This window comes from Chroicocephalus ridibundus, chromosome 2 (assembly GCF_963924245.1).
Source record: "Chroicocephalus ridibundus chromosome 2, bChrRid1.1, whole genome shotgun sequence".
In the NCBI taxonomy this organism is placed as follows: Eukaryota; Metazoa; Chordata; class Aves; order Charadriiformes; family Laridae; genus Chroicocephalus; species Chroicocephalus ridibundus.
The window spans coordinates 53196708-53213169 of record NC_086285.1 but is presented as its reverse complement, the minus strand read 5'-3'; positions in this window follow the sequence as shown (position 1 = coordinate 53213169).

Sequence of the window (16462 nt, the reverse complement as noted above, 5' to 3'; positions counted from 1 at the left end):
AGATGCAAGAAATAGTGTGGTTATTCTTACTACTTGTCTGACTTGACATACAAAGCCACGGTAATCTTTTTGCATACTTGCATTGTCTGTGGCATCTCTGTAGCTCAGAGGAAAACTTAAGGCAAATCTTTTTTAAGAATGCCAAAACTTTATTAATTTTTTTAAATAAAGGAATTCATGCATTAAAATGTTACGAAAGACAGAGGCATCATCTTCTCACTCTTGAGGTAGCTACAACAGGTACCTGATTTGAGACTTGAGGCTTCTTATACAGCCGTTAGACTATCTGAGGGAAAATTCAGAGCATATAGGATCCTGCCATCTCTAGGTTCTCAAATAAGTTGGGCACAGAAGATACACTGCTTGATTAAATCTACGCTGATAGCATTTATGAAGTTGAAATAGATCAAAAATAACAAGTTATTTCCAGTAAATATCTTCTCTGTTTCTTGATTATTTGTATTTATTTGTTTGTTTGTTTATTTATTTTCTGATAGGGTAGCAAGTGCGCAGTCTAAAAACTCTGGATCACCTTTTTTCTTTCATTCCTCTGCACAAACCAGCAGGGCTCAGCCTAGGCGCTGTAACACCACATAAAATCATAGCAGTTACAAGCTGAGTTGTAACTAGCGAATTCGGCCAGTCTTCTGCTATTTATACTAATAGTTGGGGTCATGTGAAATTACTGACCTATATGTGGGATGACAACCAGAAAGAAGTTGAGAATCCGTATGCTCAGAAACAGCAGTTTTCTCCAAGGCTGTTTAAAAACTCTGCCTTACCATGAAAAGATGACAAGAATTCCCGCATTCCTTCTTCAGAAGAAACGGCTTTGAGAAAATTGATATTTCAGCCCCTGCCAGGATTTTCTGTTCTAAGTCATGGAATTTACATTTCATTTAATGATCTGGAAAGCTTGATGTACAAGGAGGAAAGAGTGGGTTTGTGCTGTTTGTGCTCCTCTCATTTGTATACATGAAGCCAGAGAGGTTTATTCCTGAAGAAAACTAAGGGAAAGGTCATGTTCACATGGGTTTTTTTCACTCTGGAAGTGTATACCATCTCTTCTCTACTAGATATTTTGCTAACTCCCAACAGTACTATAGGAATTTCCGTAATGGATTTCCATGAGCAAAAATGGCGCTGGAAGTCCTTTGGTTGCCATGTTAGCGCCACTGACAAACAGGTTTGACTACGTCTTTCAGCAAGAGGTGTACAATTCGTCAGTCCTGATATTTCTGCAAGCAAACAAGCTGAAATGCATATATATATATTTAAATATAATAATGGGCTTCTCAGTTGTTTGTCAGGACTTAGGCACTGATGTTTTCTACGTGTACCGGTTGATCCTCCCCCTAACCTTTGAGCCCAGTGGCCCATTTCCATCAAACTTCACAAGGTGTAGCACTCTAGGATGTTACAATACTGAAGGTTTCAAGAGCTAAGGGGCTATTAAGAGAGAGAGAGACACCTTGCAAGTGTATCCACTGATAAGAAAGCTAATCAGCTTCCTCCTCTCTAGCCACCAGAGAATTCAAATGGAGCACGCTGAGAGGGAAATACAGAACTACTCGCTTTCACTTGCAAATCGCCTGTAAAGAACGTGACCGGTTAAGACCCAAGGTCTTGCAGTAGGTGACTGGCGGACAGACTGCAACGTGGAATTGGGCTTGCCATGACTTCAGCTGGGCTATGCAGTTTCAACTTCTGGAATAAAAATCCTGCAGGACCAAATAACTGGTTTCTAGTAGGGGCGTGAAGATGGTTTTATTGACAAATCCTGAAAACAAGTATTACTGGGTGCATTGTTAGTAGCAGCGGTAGTCCAGTTGGCGACAAATGTGTAAGGAATATTTTCCTGAAATGGTTAAATGAAAATGCGATTCATCTTCAAATAATTTTGCCCTGATGGTAGCTTCAATACTGAAGAGGAGTAGCAGTTATCCATAAATTTTCCGTCTGACATGGGAGGTGCTTCGAAAGAGACGTAAAGGTAAGAGAATGTCGTGGTATCGTATTGTTTCAAGGAGAATCAAACGGTAAATATGCTGGTTAAACAGCTGCAGAGATAGAAAAGTTTTAGGTGACCAGTAGCTTTCTGGGACAGAACTTAAATGGACCCTTTTTTTTCTCCTGTAATACTGCAGTATAAAAGAGCTAGACTGCTGTGTTATACGGTCTCAGATCAATCTCTGATTTCATCTCAAACATGGAGTATGGTTGTATAGAATGGCTTTTTGCTTACAGATTTAGCATGGAGTTTTATTTGGAAAATTTTTTATGTGCTATTACTTCTTCCTAAGCATGGGTTAACATCAGACCTATTTTTTCAATAATTTCTCATCCATTTTAAACATTATGAGAATTATCAGAACCATTGTTAAAATGATAAGTTGTTTTGTTGTGGAATGCTAGAGACACAATTTCAAATATTTAATTTAAAACAAATTGCTAAAATGGCCGTGGGAAATTTAGCAAAAACTGGTACCATCATGTTTTTTTTCAGAAGAGCATTTGTTTTTGTAAAAAAATACTATTTCCATTTAGCAAATTCCTTGTCTTTTTAAATTTCATATAATTCTAAGTCCCTCCCAAGCAAAATTGGAGACAAATCAGCATTGCTACAAAGGAAGATTTTTTTTTTTGCAGGGCAGCGAATAAAAGAGAATCTACTGATATAATTGATTTTTAATTTTCGAAAAGCCTTTGACCTTATTGCCCACAAGAGGCTTCTGAGGAGATCAGTGCAGTGATCCAGCTTCTGCTTTCATCCGCAGCATTCCTCATTCATGTGACGCCCCATGAACATTAAGGGACCCAGCAGCCTGCCCACATGAAAGGAATTGCAGTCAGTTCCTACACAGACAGTGATAGGGTAGTATATGATAAAGTGACACTGAGACCTGACATATCATTCCTCACTCTAAATGTTTCCTTGTTTTCTGTTACCTGCTTGACTTTCTTTTGAGGTTGTAAGCCCTTTGGGGCAGAGACCATTCTCCACAGTGCCTAGCTGTAGGCTGAGTAACTCGCTCCTTGTGCTTTACAGACGTGTATGGAAGAAGGTAGATTCATAACCACCTGCAGAATCAGGGCTTAATTGTACATTATATCCTGGCACAGTGTGTGGTGCCCCAGAGTTCTGGGTCCCACAACCGTAGAAATAAGTCTTAAGGGATCTCTCATAATTTGAGAACAAAACAGTATTTAATTAAACTAAGAGGAAACAAAAGTTAAAACCAACGCGACCCTTTTTATTAGCTCTGTTTACAGTAGCGTATAATTACTCCATGGAACTTACTCTTTCAAGATACTGCCAAGCCCCGGTGTTGGAGGCAGTGTTGGGAAGAATTTGATTAGGGAAGGGCACAGCTTAGAGGGGGAATGGAATAACTTCCCCCCCATCTAAGAACTGCCCCAGTGCACTCAGAAAAGATGCCTGTTTCATTCTCTATAGTATACAAGCTAAGTTGAGACATTACCTATAAGGGTATCCTCCCTTCCACCTCCAGGAAGCAGTGATGGACTCATCTGGATCAATGACAATGTAAAATTTACTATCATTGAAGAGATTGCTCTTCCCTATAGTGTAATTTTTTTCTCTGAAAAAAATGTTCAGGATTAAAAACTTTGGAAAGAAGACAAGCGACTTGATGGTAGCCAGAATTTTTCATGCTCAAAGGAAAAGTTACTCTGCAACATGATAGGTTGCTGATTTACATTACAAGGGCTCTGTCAGATATTTTAAAAGTGTTTTATCTTATCTTGCGTAAAGTTTGTGCCAGCATCTCTAATTTCAGCTCAGGACAACACAGGCAGAAACGCGGATACAGGCATCTCCTGGCACATACTCAGATAACTAGCACCTGTGCAGTAAGCGTGACATGCTCCAGATACCTCAGATTTATATTCACTTGAAGTGCAGTTGATCTGTCTGTGCGTGCACTGGCCAGTTATCAGGACAGCCATCATTTGGTCTGCGCTATTGCAGATCCAGTCAGGTTGCTAGCTATCCAGAAATCCCAGACATGAGGCCAAATTCCTGTTTTTCTGTTTGAACAAAATTTAGGGGGTGAGGGCAAGAAAGGACACGCATGGAAAGAATTAAGATATGTAAGTGAATACCCAGCTTTTTATTACAGAAAGGATTGCTCTTCCTCTAACCGCTACGGTGCTGTTTGTCTCCGAGTGCCTGCCCAACTCCTGGGATGTGGTGTGAGGAAATGGCGAGGGCAGAGCAGAGCAGCACCGGTAGTTCCAAGCCTTCTTCGCCACGCTCTGGACACGGCGTGACCCAGCACCTCTGCCTTCTTCCAGCGACATCTGAGGCACAAGGGATGGAGTTAGGAATGGGGTTATAGCAGAATTGTCTGTGTGGGAATAGGGTTGGGGGAGCGCATAATGAAAATGCTTGGAATTCGCAAGGCAGCTTCTCCTTGCTTGCGGCTCTGGTGTAGCCATTGCCTGCTGGCAGTATCCCTCCCAGCACCGCCCACAGCATTTCTCTCGCCCCCACTACCATATGCCCTGTGTGTCAATGCTTGCACAAGTTGAAAATAGCCACATAAATAATTCACAAATTGTTGGGAGAGCGTGCGAGGCCGACGATGTGCCTTCATGAAGGGGAAGAGGAAAAACTTTGGGAACTGCCAATCTAATGATTATGAAATATCTAATCTTTTCTCAGCGTCTGCTTTATAGCTTTACATATAAGGCTTATTTTTATTATTTATAACAGAAATGACCAAATGCTTGCTAAGTATGATCCAGTCCACCGAAAAGAAACCATCACTCTTCAGAAGAATTTGTCATTTTTGAAGTTCCAGTTCTACAGGTTTGCAAATGTCACTGCACATGACTGGAGACTTACAGACTCTAAGTGATAACTTTACACGTGAACAATCCCAGGAAACTCAATACATTAAAATCATTCATAAGTATTTACAGAAACAAAATCCAGTTCTGCAAATCCATATATTTTGCATATTTATAATTTGTTCTGCCTGAGCCATTGTCTCATGTCTGTTGTGATGATGTTTTCATTTATTCTTGAGTGGAAATAAAATGGTTTATGTTTTGTTTCCAAATGCTTCCAAATGTTTTGTTTCCAAATGCTTCTCTTTACTTGTTTGTCTTTTTAGGTGTCATCCTGACATCGGTACTCTGGAAAATACAACCACCTCAGCCTGAAATGCTATTCTTGTAGCTATAAGATTTTATAATAGCATGGTATTTATCTCTGTCCATTAAATATCACACTCTTATTAAATAAAGTTTTTACAAGTTGTTGAATATCATAAGGAGAGTCTCAAGTGTCAGTTTAAAGTCTCAAATGCTTGTCGCTCATCTGTGTGGAGCTTTACACCGTTTTCTGAGAATCTATAGTAACGTCTCATTTACAATGGCAAGATACAATAAAATAACCTAGAAGTGGTATTTTGCCTGTAGTTCTTGATACCTTGGCTTTTGGTTGTTCTAAAAATTGCAAAGGGTGGTTTCAGCCTATATGTTCTGTAAGCAATAGGGATTAAACATAATTAAAATTTAATTCAGGCCATGCTGAAGTGGTTGCAGGAGGAAGAAAGGCCCAATTTCCTCACAGTGACACTTCAAAGCAAAGTCTTAGTTGTGTAAATCTGGATGCTCCGGTTCCAGCAAGGGTAGGAACCATACATGTAAATGTAGGTCAGGTAGCTCCAACAGCTGCAATCTGCCTGCTGCCTACAGAGTGTTTAGCGCTGTCACAGCAGCCCTGCAGGTTACACGGCTCCTCCTAAACCTAAGGAGGATCCTGGGACTTCCTTCACCATCTGTCAAAAACCCGTGTTCTACAAGCTGTCGTGAGGCTCATTGTGCAGAGTCGGTTGCTCTGGTCAGTCTTGATCCCTACAGTCATTTCATAACAATGTAAGAGTGTTTTTATATTTACACATAGTCTGCTGCCTCACTATGTTTTCCTTGGTGCCTTTTGGACTGCTCAGCCAGCTACTTGTGCACCAAGTATGCCAGGTATTTTTTTCAGTTTGCTGACAGACACACTGTTCCTGCTGAGCCTCATATGATTATTAACCAACACTTAATTTTCCTTTAAGGATTACAAAAGCTGTTTGGTAGAAGGGAGCTTCTTGACATCCATCCAGGATCTAATACACACTGACTTTAAAAGCAGTATTTCATCCACTTTTCATATCTTTCATTGTAGTTGTATGAATTTTAAATGTTCTTCATTTGTTTGTTTCAATGAGAGTCTGTGGCAAGATATGGACTTCCTGCAAGATTCCATGGTCTTAGGACATCTGAGCCCTCAAGTCACTTAACATACAGGGTATTGCACGTCAGGCTCCATTTTCAATCACCTGCATCATCACATAACCTACAAGCAGATCTTGAACACAATTAAATATCCTGAATAATTCCTGAGTCAAAGACTCCCATCCCCTTATTTTGCCAGGTTTCTTCGTCAACGTTGTGTTGGTGTCCAGAGTGTTTCTCTGACTTCTACAAAGTAACCAGAGTTCAGCAAACACCAGCCTGAGGCGTCAAAAGGGGAACAGGGCAGCCACAGATGTCAGAGAGTCTTGTCTCATTCTTTGGTGGAAATGTACTGTGATCGTGATTTTCTCTTAGCCCTACGCAGCAGCGGAGGTGTGGGGATGGAGCCCTTGCACGTCAACTGCAAGACGTGATGCCATCTTACACTTGGGAAAATACACGGCACATGCTTAGGAGTGCTTATACACACAGCTACCTAACCAGATGTCAAAGCAATGAGTAATAAGGAGAGTCAGCCAGTTACTAATCGGCTATTAGTGGTGTGCTTCAGTAATTGGCTTCTGCTGAAAACCAGTTTTCCACGGGCCACAATTTTAGAATGGAAATAGCGAGTCAAATGACAAGCACATAAACATGCTGTGGTTAACCTTGTCAGTCAGTAGATGGCTGTATTGCTTCTAGCCATCTTCAGAAAGAAAATTGCATTTCCATGGGCAAGAAAGAGAGCGCTTTTCCCCAGGGATATGAGGAGCCACTGAGAGTGCATGCAGACCTTTGCACTTTTTTGTTTTAAAAGGGTTCAGTTTGCGGACAATTAATTATTTGTTAGTTGCACAAAATCTCTTTAAGGCTCTGGTTGAGCAGTCTGTCTGGTGCTGTTTCATACAACTTAGCTGAAGTAATTATCATCTGTCCCTGACATCACCTTAATTTCACAGCAACAGGTTGCAAAATCACAAATAAGCCACTATGGAAGGACTGGGTATTTCAGCTGTTTAAAAGTGGGCTGTGAGTTTCTTCAGCTGTCTTGTGGGCTCAGATCTGGTCCGTATTTATAGTCACTGTCCTGATTCCTTCTCATTCTCACCTGGTGGCCTAGCAATCGCACATGTGAATGGTTTCTTGTCAGTTTAAAACAGGCCGACAGCCACATCACCAAAAAATACAATTGCTTCATTGATTAGCCCTAGCAATGAGAATGAATAAGCACAGAGTATGAGCTACTCTTTCCTTCCAAAAATCCAGTCACACCAAATTGGAATTGCAGGAGACTGCCAGGGCATCAGGAGGAAGCTTGCAGTGTTAGGCTCTCTCTATTCTGCAGATAAAAACAACATTTCAGTTACCCAGAAAATCTATTAATGAGTTTTCTCATGCATTAAATGGCCACACAAAACCCTCTTCCCCTCTGCCCTGAAAACACAAACCAGCGTGATGCCAGAAGAGCTCAGTGGTGGAGGAATTTGCAACAGGCACAAGGAGATTGTCTTGGCTGCCATAGAAAGAAATGAAAAAAAAGAGAAGTTTATTCTTTGGCAGTTGTGGGCAAGTACATGAAAATAAGCAGCAGATGTAAAAAGCTCAGGAAAAAAATACTAAATACTTTCAGACACAGGTGGATTTATGTTCAGAAAGCAGTGATATTATCTGAGGTCTTGGAGTGCTGTCACGGCACAAGGAAAGCAGCCTGTAGGCAGGATCTGCAGTCCCCTGAAAGCGCCGGGAATGTTTTTTGGGGTTTCAATAGCCCATAGAGCAATGGAGCTGCCAAATGTCATGCATTTCACTCAGGCTAGCGAGGACCTTCTCACGCTGGCCTGGCTCTCAGCTGGGTTCTCAGGCACTCAGGCTGGCAGTGGGAAAATGTGTCAGGCTTTTGGCTTGTAGTTGTGTCTTGGGGCTGCTAGGGGCCCCCGTGGCTCTATTCCTGAGGCACATAATCATCTCTTCTCTATAACTGGATTATGCCCCTAAGCAGTGGACTTGATTCAGGCCAAGGGAACCAGGATAAAGGCTCCCAAACTGACACCTCTGTAGCCAGTTACGGCAGGATCCGCTCCAACATTTTGCTCCACAGGTAAAGTAGCTTCTACCTGTAGAAAGTAAGAGAGCCAGAGCATCTACGGCTTTCCTCACCACGCGATGTCTTACCCATCCAGCATCTCTCTGCCACTGAAGTCGTCTAGGTCCAGTGTCTCTCTGCTTCCCTACGGATGGTACCTCTCTCCCCATCAATCCCCTCGCTACTTCCCAGCAGCAGCATCCATCCAGTATCCCTCCCCAGCACCGAGCTACCCCGCACCTCTGCTCTGCCATGGCTTGGAGTAATGTGTGTTGCTCGCTAGTCTGAAAATTGTTTGCAGGCACGTGTAAAATTGCACCCAGGGAGCGGGGCACCTTTTGGAAGCGCTGTTTCGCCCCCAGTCTGGGCCGATATTATGAGGAGAATAATAATAACAAAATCAAAGAAACAGTAGTAGCTGAGGTACATGAAACGTTTCAGCTCATGGAAAACGCCTACAGTCAAGGAATGACTGCACAGCATCTGGAAATGAACGGCCAAGGTCTGAAACAAGATAGGATTTATATTGCCGTGGGTTTCATACTGGATGGCAAAAAACCGCACAGAGATTGAAACAGCAGGGGAATTTACCTAGGAAATGCTGCCTTACAGAGCTATGAGAACATGGAACATTAAAAATTCACGCTCAATAAGGGGTCAAGAGAGATATTTAACCTTTCTTGGACTGTACACGTATGAAAAACTTGTGTTAGATGGTTACAAGCTTTAAAGAAAGCTGACCCATTTTGCTGTTTAAAATATTCTGAGACTTCCATGGAGACTCTGATGCCACCTATATATAATGACCCAGATTTTAAAAACAGTTGGGAAGCAGACGTCTGGAAACCTGCTGTGAATGTTAACATTTTCCATACAAAGATCGAGTGTAAACTTGCAGTTTAATTTCACTTAGGAAAGACCAAAATGGTTTTAGGACTTCTCAGTTATATAATTAGGATCGTCTTGTTTGGGAGATGACCATGAAGTGACAACAGAGCCATCCTTTCCCAGCCAGATTCCTGTCTTAAAGGATGCTCAGGTAAGGACAGGTCTAAAGTCATTACTATCTAATAACCGTATAGCTGTCTGTATGCCACATCTTAATATGCTGATTAGTAAATGGGTGTCAGTGTCACAAAATTCACCGGCACCATTAATGCCTGCCGGCTGAGTTATCACAGTGACCGACAAACGAAGCGGCGAAGAGAATGAATTACTTTGCCAAGATGAAGCATTCAGAGTAAAAGAGACATGTGATGATCGGGATGAAGCAATTTAGAGGATGGCTTCCCTCCTCCTCAGATTAACAGGCTTCAGTCCGCAGGTTTGTCTTCCCGGCTATATTCTCTGGAACTCACTCAACCATCCAAAGCATGGACTACGTGAAGTGGCATTTCTAGAGTTCAGCAGGCAGGCTGCCAAAAGAATCTCCTCTACTCCTATTTTGACATGAATTTCTATGAGTTGGGGAAACAAAATTAAGCAGTCGTATAAAAGGGAATTGCTGGCAGAAGATATTTGAGGAAGGAAAAAAAAAAAAAAGAAACTGAAATGTCTCCTTTTGGATTTTCAATAGGAAAAATATCCCAGAGCCTCATAGGCTCAGGGATCCAAAGGTCAGTAGAAACAATAAGTAGTAAGCCTTAAAAAAATAAATAATCTGGTAGGGGGAAAAAAAGGGAAATTTGTAAAAATAAGCAAAAGCAAGTTAAAGGGTAATTAGTGAGATAAATAATACTGAATTCCAAAAAAATATTTCGGCTGACAGCAAAGGGACACAAATATGTTTTTAGTGGAAGCCAACCAAAGATAACTAAAAATCGGTCCATGGGAGCATAATTGGCTTGATTGTCACAGCTATTTAAATAAGAGTTCTGAGATTATGAAAACAGTTGTGTGATACTGCTGAAAGGGCTCATTAAAATAAAGCAGGCATTTCTGCAGGCTGCTAAAGAGAGTTTCCCAGGAAAAGGTTTGGTTAGAGTTTGTTCTTGAAAACCTCTCTGCACAGCTTTTGGAGACCGGTGTACACGTAGAACCAGAGGCAATTAGAATTAACTATCTGCATTTTTCTCCCAGGGTATCATCAAAACCTTAGTGAAGCACAGTCTCTTTATAAAATCAGTGCTCATTCTAATCCCCTGCAAGTCTCACAAGTGCAATCTCTGTTACACAAACAAGGATGACTCCAGACACAACAACTGTGTCTTGAGAAATATCAAGGGAGATCATCTTTCACCGGGACAAATAAAGACCAGAAAAGATAAAAGACTATAAAAGTATGTTATGCATTTTAGCAAGTGTCAAGGAATAATCTGTGTTATAGTAGTAATACGGAATGAAGTCAGAACTAATTTTAAAGTGATTACTGTTGCGCAGAACGATACAATAGCAGATGTGTGTTATGAATTGGAACATACCAGATGCTTGTTCAGATGAATCTTTGCAAAAATGAAGTCTAGCGCAATAAATTTTACAGCTTCGGCTTCTCAGAAGAACACGCTTTGAACTACCACCTGTAAATATTTGGTGGTTACCCTTGCAACTCTTCTTACTTCCTGGCTGCAGTCCCTTTTAGTATGGGGTGATGTTCCTTGAGCCTATTTAAGTCCAGCATCAGAGGGGACTTCCACCTGTTTTATGCTGGCCCCATGGGAGAACACACTGGTTTTGGATGAGGCAAGTATCAAGGACATTTGAGTGGCAACTGGAAGGACTGGGTGGAAACCCCTGGCAAAGGCAAGCCTGCAGCAGTGTAGCGGACACGCAGAGCCTGCGGAGAAGGCAAGCAAAAGCTAGGGATGGACAGACGACCAATGCTGCCAGAGATGATGCTTTAACATCACCTGAGTAACATCCACTAATTGTCACTTAACTATTCTTTCTTACTACTGCAACACAGAGAAGTTTTGCCAAAGTCTCACATACTTAACTGCACTTTTGCAGTGGAGAATTTAAGCCTCACAGAAGCCAAGATAGTACTGCTGGAAGTAGAATGGGTTTTGTACCTGTTTATTTTTTTAACTGCAAATGTAACTAAGCTTTTGTCAGTGTATATTGTAATTTCCAAAATAGACTAGTTACTGCCTATCATATATTCCAACTTCATTTAAGAATAACTCAGGTGGTAAAAACATATAGCCACTTCTCCTGCTAGAAGGATAAAGACTTAACTATCTCATAGCTTGCAAAGTTGTCTTCCCAACAATTTATAGTTCATGCCCTCCGCAAACATGACAAGAGTCAATCCCCAGAAGTTAAACGAACCACATCCTCTGTGAATATACCAGCCCCCGGCCATCTGCAGAAGGCCTGAGAAAATAGAGCCAGTAGTATAAGCCAGAAGGTCAATAAACTGATTCTTCCAGACCTGCACTATTTTGGAGTTGGAGATAAAAGCCAGGATGTGAGTTTTCTGAGACAGTTGCTTCTCTATCTATAACTGCATGTTCATAAACTGTCTAAAGATGATTCAGGGTTATGTAAAGTCTTCAGCTTTCCACACTTATTTGATATTTCCTAATTACAATTCCCTTCAGTGACAGGCCGATTGAAATTCCTATGATCCCTATTGTAGTTGTTTTGCAGGCTTCCTTTATCTACATAAACATTTCCTGTTCTGCTTTCTCATCCTCCCCCAGTGTCCTATAATGGCTTCCTATCATCATTTTTTTACCATTTCTTTCACTTGAGTCCAAATTGTTTTTCACTGGTGACAGTTCTGTCTGTGATACTTCTTGCTTTAGAAACACGTCACGGCTTCTCACCAAGTGAAGAGGTTTTCCGTGTGCTACCTAATGCTTTAGATAAAACGTATAGCATGATGTTTAAAATTCTTAACTGCATCTTAATCTGACAAGAGCTCGGGCGCAGCTAGTTCATTGTATTGTTGTGATGGCACTACTCTCTTCTGCACACTCATGACATACAGAGGGTTCTTATTGCAGAAGAGATCCTCTCAAAACTGAAATTAACTTCATTTTACCACTATTTTTTCCAAAGAAAACTGCTACGCTAGTATTCCAACCCTGTTGCAGCAGCCATTCCACAAGTACAAGTTCTGCATTCTACCCTTTTGTAATCTATTTATGCAATTCATTTTTACAGCTGGATAGGTTATTATTGATAGAAGAACACCATAGGTGTGCTTCAGATACCGTTTCGGTGCTGTAATACTCTGTGCTTTATATTTTACTGCTATAATGGTTTACTATGGAGCCTGCAGTCTGACTGAGAAGGTTACAGACCACACAGCAAAAAGCGAGGGAAAGACTGAGGCCGTATAGCGCCAGTATGGAAGTTAGTTCATTAAAGTCAAGTCAAAGTCAAGCCAAAAGAGGGGAATCTAAAGGAGGATCTTAAGTCTTTGTTATGTTGTACAAGGGAGGCAGCGCATCCTGAGGAAGGTCTGGGCAACAAGCCTGAGTGACGTTTGTCTATCCTCACCCTCACTGTTGTGCTCTGACCCAAAAACATGCCTCCAGTGACTGCTTCATCCATTCACCTCTGCTCCCTCTCCCTGCTGGCCTTAAATCGTATTAGTCACTTTTACAGCCTTTTCTTATTATTCTCTTAAAATTTATGAATATGCCCCAGCTACCACCATTGGCTCTGTCCTCCTTACTAGCTCCCCCAGACTCTTGTTTTTAATATGCCTTCCATTTTGGGTATCATAATCATGTGCAGTTAGTCTGCAGCGCATTTTGCTGCCAGTCACCTAAACGTCACCTACACTATGTGCCAAGGGATTCTCTCAGTAACACTTAAGGGTGCTTTGGGCTCTCTTTGGTACTTTTTATTGCAAAAATGTACAAGCCTGGTCTTTTTGCCTTCCCTGAGGGGCTTTCATGAAATGCTAGTTTGCAGCATGCAACCGCATCCTTCTCTGCAATGGTGAGGGACTCCATCCTGTACACCTGCAGGCACTTCTGTTGGTGTGTCTCAGTTCTCAAATAAGACAGCTCATCATTAATTTGTATGGATTCCCATCATAATTGTCATTACTGAGTACGGCCACCAAATAAAAGACACAATTTTCTTCATCACTTGACTAAAACAAGGTCTGTTTTTATCTCAGATGGGAGAGCAGATGGGATGTGGCTGCTTTTTAGCATGCTACATGTCACTTCAGAGGTAGATGTTGTAAACATGGCTTCATCTAGCACTGAGGATTGTGTTGGTCCATCCTCAGCTGGAATGTGGCTCCTACAGCTCTTGTCTTTGGAGGAATTAGTGAATATAATATAGTTAAAGTAGGAGATGAAGGAGGTAAATTAGCAGGCAATATATTACTGCTTCTGTTGAAGGAAACCTTAGAATAGAATATAGAATAGACTGTTTCAGTTGGAAGGGACCTACAATGATCACCTAGTCCAACTCACCGAGCAATTCAGGGCTGACCAAAAGTTAAAGCATGCTATTAAAGGCATTGTCCAAATGCCTCTTAAATACTGGCAAGCATGGGGCATCGACCACCTCCCCAGGAAGCCTGTTCCAGAGTTTGACCACCCACTTGGTAAAGAAATGTTTCCTCATGCCAAGTCCGAACCTCCCCTGACAGCTTGGCAGCTTTGAGCCGTTCCCACGTGTCCTGGCACTGGGTACCAGGGAGAAGGGACCAGCACTGCCCTCTCCACTTCCCCACCTCAGGAAGCTGCCGAGAGCAGTGAGGTCGCCCCTCAGGCTCGTTCTCTCCAAACTACAGAAACACCATGTTCTCAGCCACTCCTCAGAGGACATGCCTTCCAGCCCCTTCCCAGCTTTGGTGCCTTCCTCTGGACACATTCGAGGATATTCACATCCTTTTTAAATCATGGGAGGGACCCAGAACTGCACACAATACTCAAGGTGAGGCCCCACCACTGCTAAATACAGCAGCAAAAACCACTTCTGACCAGATGGTTATGCTGTGTTTGATATGCCCCAGGATGGGGTTTGCTCTCTTGGCTGCCAGGGCACACTGCTGACTCCTGTTGAGCCTCCTGTCAACCAGCACCCCCGACCCCCTTCTGCAGGGCTGCTCTCCAGCCACTGCTCTCCCAGTTCAGACTTGTGCCCAGCGTTATTCCATCCCAGGTGCAGAATCCAGCATTTGTTCTTGTTCAGTTTCACGCCGTTGGTGATTGCCTGGTGCTCCAATCCATCTAGGGCCCTCTGCAAGGCCTCTTGTTCCTCAAGAGAGTCAGCAGCATCTCCCAGTTTAGTATCATCAACAAACTTAGTAACTGTGTGTTCAACTCCTGCATCCGGATCATTGATAAAAATATTGAACAGAACAGGCCCTAGAATTGAGCCCTGAGGAACACCGCTGGTGACTGGTCGACAGCCAGATGTAGCCCCATTCACTACAACACTTTGAGCTCTGCCCTTCAGCGAGTTAAATCTTGAGTAAACAATATGCATCTTGCAATCTTTTTTTTAAAAAAGCAAGCAATGATCTTCTGCATGGTTTTTGTTTTGTTTTGTTTTGTTTTTTCTGTTTGCCTGATGAATTTCTGTAGCAAATACGTGTTCTTCACACTCGGTCTCCTCAACTGATCTGAGTTTCACTTCAGTCATGAGAATTACATCATCCCCTCTCAGCAAGTATCCTTGGAGTGGTAGGGAGGGAAATACAGTCTTAATGGGGTTGAGCCCTATCCTGTGGAAAGCCGAAAAGAGAAAGATCATTGTTCTGGTTTAAAGCGGCTACTGAATGCGGAGTCACTAAGCTGCAAGGAAATACGTTCTGACATGTTCCCATTCGCCTTTGCAGCTCGAGAAATGCATAACTGCATGGTGGCCTGGCTAACATGTCTGAGCAGCTTTCTGGTCATTTTAAAAGATAAAGCATTCCCATCTTCCATCTTAGAAATAAAGAGTCACAGGGATGAATGCTGCAGTCCCAAGAAGCTGGTTGGATTAAGAAGGAAGGAACGTAAAATGGCTTCATGGGTGTTCAAATGCTGGTCAGAATTAAGTATTACCTGAATGCTGATATTCTTGATGACTCTGTCATATGTAATCTCTCCTTAGCAACTGATGGAAAGAGGGGAAAGTCGTGATTTCCTTAAAGTGCTGTACCATCTGTCAGCTATACTCATCTTTTCTTCAAACTTATTTTGAGTTAGCTTCTTTTCTTCTTCTGACATTCACGATTCTCAGACTTGGCTATAGTTGGATGAATGTAATGCTCAGTCCAGATTATGAGATACATATAACCCTTCATTTTAAAAATCTGAGGTATCTCATCAAGTGACATCCCATTGACGCAAATATTGACAACTAGCTTTCCACAAAAGGATGTCAAGCAAGGAAGATAACCAATGCGACCCTCTCGGATATTTCTGCAGGGACTGCAGATAGTTTTCATCTTTAGAAAGACCCCATTGATCCCAAATAGCTTCTGTGGAAAAGCAGCCAGACCTTAAATTCATTTGTGTCAAAAGCTGCTGATAAACTTGCAGACTTTTACCAGAGATAAGAGGATCACATTGCTCAATGGCTGTGCAATCCTAAGAAAGGTCTGGATTCCTGTGAAAGGTGGGCATTATTGAACCTAGATTTTTCATATTTTTCTTGAGGTCAAAAAATACAGTGTTTATACAATGCAATAAATATGATTTTTTTATATTTAAATGTGATTCTTTTATTGAGTAACATCTGGATGTTACTCAATAAAATGTGTAATGTCTGTGGGAAGAAATTATGCAGTTTTTTTCATCCTGTGCCTGCTTTATTAATTTTAGTTTTGCATAGACTTTTTTGGCTTTTTAATTTTCTTTTTGCGGTCAGTAGGACTTTAGAGTTTTACTTTCTGGATTTTTCATCTGCAGTCTCTCTCTTCAACAGAGCACTAACCCTCAAGAGGTTAAAATGACAAAAAAGGCACATTCTCATACAATCGGGATGCTAAACCCAGCTGAGCAAAGCGAAGCAGAGTGCAGATGCAAGACAGCAATGAAATAGGCAGCAAACTCAGAAGGGAAAGAATAAAGAAGTCAGTATGGCAAACAGTGAGAAACTAAACAAACACATTCAAAACACAGCCCACGAGGGAAGCAAACACGTACCAAATATAATCAGAAAGGAAAAGTCAGGCCCGGGCCATCCCCACTCATTGGCAGCACATGAAGAGAGTCAGCAAAT